General features: G+C 34.7%; 1 non-coding gene across 1 annotated transcript; it reads left to right on the top strand.

The window, feature by feature from the left end:
• The first annotated feature begins 3,781 nt into the window (after nucleotides 1-3,781).
• Nucleotides 3,782-3,918, top strand: LOC116587335. Its single transcript, XR_004284372.1, has one exon. It is a non-coding gene; the product is annotated as a U4 spliceosomal RNA (small nuclear RNA).
• Nucleotides 3,919-5,698: the final 1,780 nt, after the last annotated feature.

Below are 5,698 nucleotides of genomic sequence, written 5' to 3'. Positions count from 1 at the left end.
GATACTAGAATTAGTTGAGAGATGATGCTACAAGTTCATACTACAGTGTAAGTCTGTTCCTATAAGGGGACTCTATTAAAGCACGAATTTCCCACATTTGCATTAGGCTGTTTGTCTTCAAGTTATTGAGCAGGAAGTTGTTTCAAAGGAAAACACCTGAGGCCTTAAGACTTTGCCTTTTACTTGGGATTGTAGGTTAGTGTTCCCTGGAGGCTATCATGCTGCCTATGTCTTAGAATCCTTTCCCTGCCTTGGAATGGTTTTTGGAAGTGAAACTGACATCTTCTACAAAGGTGAAGGGATCCCTAAAATTAACCTTGAAAAATTCCAGTCAAATATGTTCTTTGCTCTTGTTTCAACTTTATCTTGAAATTCATTTTTTCTCCTTTGTCAAAGAAAACGTTTGCACACTGTGCTGCAAAAGAGCTTTCGTGGGTGATGATGTAGTTTAGTGTTTCAGTTCTACCTCCTTTTAGGCAATTAATATCTCAAATTCTCTTTCATCCAATTCTAGAGGATTGTTCAGACACTCTGTTATACTGAAAAACTGCTATAGTGTATCTCCAGTCTTGAAATATGAATAGAATTTAACTATTCACCATCACAGTAAGACACCATGTTAGTCCAGAACCCCGTTAATGTCTTTCCTGAATTATTACAATGGTATCTTAACTACCTCTCTTCTGCCCTGACCCCTCCTCTGTTTTTAAGAAAGAAGCCAGTGATACTGTTAAAATGTGTTTATGCCACTCTTCTACCCAAGCTTTGCCATGACTTGTAATCTCAGTCAGAGTGACACCATACTATAAATATATTTGATAGCCTTTATAAACCAGCTCCCCATCCCCTCTTCCTTCATTCTTCTTTCTCTCTCATTGATACAGCTACATTGACTTCCTCTCTATTCCTCTAACAAAATGGGACAGCTCGCAACTCCCAGCCTTTAGATTTCCATTCCTTCTACAGGAAATGTTCCTCCATAAGATGCGCATAAGCCCCACTCTCTCATTTCCTTTAAGTCATCACTTCAAATTTAGATTCTCAGTGAAACCTTCTGTGATCATCCTGTTGACAATTTAAACCACCTCCCTGACACTAGACACTTCCCAGCTTCATTCTCCCTTTTGTTGTTATTATTAAGCTAGTTTTCATGACTTATTTATCTTATTTACTTCTTATTTTCTTCACTGCAATGTCAGTACTGTGAGGGCTGAGACTAGTTTTCTTTCTGTTCTCTACCCAGAAGGATTATTCCAATTGCTTAACAAATATTTTTTTGTTGAAAAGATGTATGACTATTCTAATAGATAGCCAGTTGCTGAAACAACTTTGTCATTATATATATATATATATATATATATGCATATATATATGTAAAGGTGTTAATTGAAAGTGGATTTATTTTATAATCTCTTATTCTTTTATTGATAGTCATTGTTTTGCATGGTTATGATATACATAGATTTCAGTTAGGACAGATTAGTTAAATAATACCAGTCTCCCAACAACTCAGGTCAAATTTCAGTTGCTAGGATATATTAACTGTGAATAATTGTGTGAAGTACAAACTTGACTGCCTTACCTGAGTCCATAAATCACTATGCAAATAACATAGATCTGCATCATGATCAATACCAATCCTATCCCTTCTTTCAAAGTCTATTGAAAATTGGTCACCGTACACAGACTCAGCTTAGGGACAGATACTTAGCGTGTAGTTGTACTAAATCTTTGTCCCTAGTGATAAGCCCATGTGATATTTCAAAGAAATGAGCTCTTGAATTGGCCAACAATGATGAAAGTGTAGCAAAGAAATTAAAAATGGTAACATTTGAAGTAAACTTTGAATCAGCAGAAGTGGAATTAGAGAACTAGCTGATCGTGGGAATATGGACACTGCTGTTGTTGAGCCTCTGGATACAATGCCAACAGGGCCGAGTGAAGGCAAACTTAGAGACATAAAGGAGGAAAGCAGTCATGAAGAAAAGGATGAAGTCTCAGAGGAAGTGAGACCAGCCAAAAAATACAATAAGGGAATCCTGGGAACATTTCATGTCACTGAAAGGGCAAGGGATAAAATGTTACCACCGACCAAATTTAAAAAAGCATGTTACAATTTCCAAGATATATGAAAGATGCTCTTTCTCTGGATCATATGACCAGAAAGTAGATACTGTTTACACTACTGCTACATCAAAAGAAATAGCACATTTAATCTCATTGTTTCTAATATAAAATACAGTATATTAAATACATATTAGCTTATTTTAAAAGCTTTATTAATATTTATAGCTGACAGGATTTTTAAAATTTTGACCAAAAAAATTAAATTTTACTGAACAGTTATTAAGATGGTAAATTACATAATAACTATTATGGTCCAATACAACCATGCAGAGTGGGGACTATCTATCATTAAGTGTTTGGAAGTTTACAGAGATTTATTATTTATTTTGTATCAACTGATAGAAATTGACAGAAAGAAATTGGAAGGACATTTTATTACATAAATGTTAGGGCCACAGTTGCAGAGCTGAGAACACATAGTTTCTATTGATACTGTGTTTTTTTGCAGGTAGCAATTTACCCTGGTATCAAGATTTTAGCCTTTTTTTTAAATGTACATTTTCATCTGTACAGCTGTAATACTGGACCGCTGAGCCTTTTTACTCATGAAGCTTTAGACCAGTTAACAGACCCTGAAGTCAACCCAGTTTTAAGTACTTTGGTTAATATACTATGTTTACTAAACTGATCTTTTATCTCTGTCATTTGTCTGCAAATTCAAGATCTTGGGTGTCTGTATTTGGAGATGAAAGAAAATAGCCTTTATTTAAGACTTTACTCTTTGGGGTGCCTGTGTGGCTCAGTGGGTTAAAGCCTCTGACTTCATCTCTGGTCATGATCCCAGGGTCCTGGGATTGAGCCCCACATTGGGCTCTCCGCTCAACGAGGAGCCTGCTTCCCCCTCTCTCTCTGCCTGCCTCTCTGCCTACTCATGATTTCTGTCAAATACATAAATAAAATCTTAAAAAAAATTAAAATTAAAAGATTTTAGTATTTAAAAAGTACTCTATACATTTTTTAATTTGATTTCGCAGATTTAGAAATGAGGTGACTGGAATTTGCACGGATTCTGGGCCGTATCATCAACTAAGTTAAGAAAGATAGCATGTGTTTGTGAGCACAAGTCTCATATGCTTTCTAGTATGTAATGCTAACTGAACTGTAATATATAAAAAGCTTTTTTGTGGTCTAGGCATAGTCTACATGATGAACTGTGGTGATTTCAGGCTTTTATTGGTATTTATGAGCTTTGTGATTCTTGTTGTCTTTAACATTTTGGATGATTTCTGATAAGCTCCTCAGTCTTTTTCCTTCTTTTAATTATTGCTTACTGACTCTATGTCTATTTGTAGAATAGAGGTTTTTCATTAGGGCATCATGTATCTCCTTTATGTTGTTTCTTCTTCATTTGTAATATATCCACACAATCCAAAACAAACCCATCTAGCTTTCAAACCATGGTAATCAAGAATTAAACAATGAATGTTTAAGGCATTAAAAATAAATGTATTTCCAGCACAGAGGTTTTCATTGAATTTCCAGAATCACTGGTGGTTTTTTTGTTTTGTTTTTAAAAATAAGATTTTAATTTTAAAATTGATTTAAATTTATAGAAAAGTTGTAAAATAATTGAGTTTCCATTACCCTATACTTAGTTTCCCTTATAGTAACATATTAGTATGCTACATTTGCTACAGTTAAAAAACTGATATTGAGCTTTGTGCAGTGGCAGTATCATAGCCAATGAGGTTTATCCAACGTGAGATTATTGCTAATTGAAAAACTGATATTGATACGTTATTATTAACTGAAGCTCATGCTTTATACAGATTATTTTTGATTTCTAAAAATTTAATCTTTTGTTTGTTTGTGTCAACATCTCAATGAAAATATCCCGTTGTATTTAGTTGTCATGTAAAATTAGGTTCCTCTTGCCTATAACATTTTCTCAGATTTTCTTTGTCTTTGACAACCTTGACAGACTTGAGGATTATCAAATAATTTGTACAATGTTCCTCAATTGGGATTTGTCTGAAATTTCCTTTGATGATAATGAGATTATGTGTTTTTGGTAGGGAGATCATGAAGGTAAAATGTCATTTTCATAACATCCTATGAAGGTTAAATTCTATCTGTATGACTTTACTGATGATGTTTTCACAATCATCAAACCAAAGTCATATTTGCCATATTTCTTAACTATAAAGTTAGTCTTCCTTCCCAACCCATACTATATTGTTTGAAAGGAGGTCACTATGCATAGCATATACTTAGGGGAGATATGCTTACCCTCCTTGAGGGTGTAGGATCAGCATAAATTACTTGGCATTCTTCAGGATGGGAAATTCGTTTATTCTTTTGGAATCTTTTTTTTTTTTTTTTAAGATTTTATTTATCTATCTGAGGCAGAGACACAGCACAAACAGGAGGAGGGATAAAAGGAGAGGAAAACAAAAGACTCCCTTTCCAGCCAGGAGCTTGATGCAATGCAATGCAGGACTTGATCATGACCTAAGCTGAAGTCAGATGCTTAACCAACTAAGCCACCCAGGCGCCCCTATTCCTGTCAACTTTTTAAAATTTTATTTAATCATGGAACACTGCATCAAAAAAAAATGATGACTAACATAGCATAATAAAAAAATAAATAAAATTATATTTAATCATTTATTTATATCATCATGGACTATTAGCTATTTATTTTATAATATCGGTAATAGCTAAATTATTCTTCTAAAAATTTGCTGCTGAATTTTAATTTGCTGCTGAATTTTGTCCAGCCACGGTCATTGGGAGCTTTTCACAGTTGGCTTCTGTGTGGTTTTTGTTTTTTTGTTTTTCTTTTCAACATAATCAACCGTTTTTTCTTTTTGAGCATTTCTTTATTTTCTGCCATTACAAGATACCCAGGGCACACCTAGTACACGCCATGCCTCCTGTACTAGAATCAGTCATTGCTCCAAAGAGTTGCAGTTCCCATTTTTGGAGACTAATATTAAAAATTAAGATCTGGGTTATAAGTGTGATCATTGCTGGCAGGCTGTTGATGCATCTAGGTTCTTGGGTGGCAGAACAAGGAAATACATGTATACTAACTCAAGCAAACATTCATGTGCATAAATGTCTCTCTGTGCATAGACCCATCTATATCTGTATTCAGAATATGAACTCCTACAGATGCATCATCTGTTGCCATGTGGATTTTTCTAGTCTTCCCCCATTGGCTGTCTTCGTCTTCCCACTTCAACAGTTAAGAAGCCTGACCCTCTCCAATTCACTTGCTTATTTTTTTCAATTACATTATCCATCTATAGCAGCCTCTAACTCCATGGAAAATAACCTCACCAAGTAGAATACAGCGTTTTATTCTCATAGCCCCCACTTATTTCCTGAATGTCTTATATCAGTGACTTCCCCACCCTTTTGACTGAGGTTATTCCATACATACATAACACAATTAGAGAGTTTGCGGGGCCGGGTGGGGGGAGTTTGTTTGTTTTTGTTATAGTCCACATTTTATGCTAGAAACCCCCAACTTCATAATTTTTTAAATTCTCTTACATTGAGGCTTATTTTTGTCTTGTAAAGTTCCTTTTTTTTTTTTATAAATGCACAGTTGCATATACACACC

Source organism: Mustela erminea, chromosome 3 (assembly GCF_009829155.1).
Source record: "Mustela erminea isolate mMusErm1 chromosome 3, mMusErm1.Pri, whole genome shotgun sequence".
Lineage (NCBI taxonomy): Eukaryota > Metazoa > Chordata > Mammalia > Carnivora > Mustelidae > Mustela > Mustela erminea.
The sequence above is the reverse complement of the archived record's forward strand: the minus strand, read 5'-3'. Positions and strand labels throughout refer to the sequence as shown.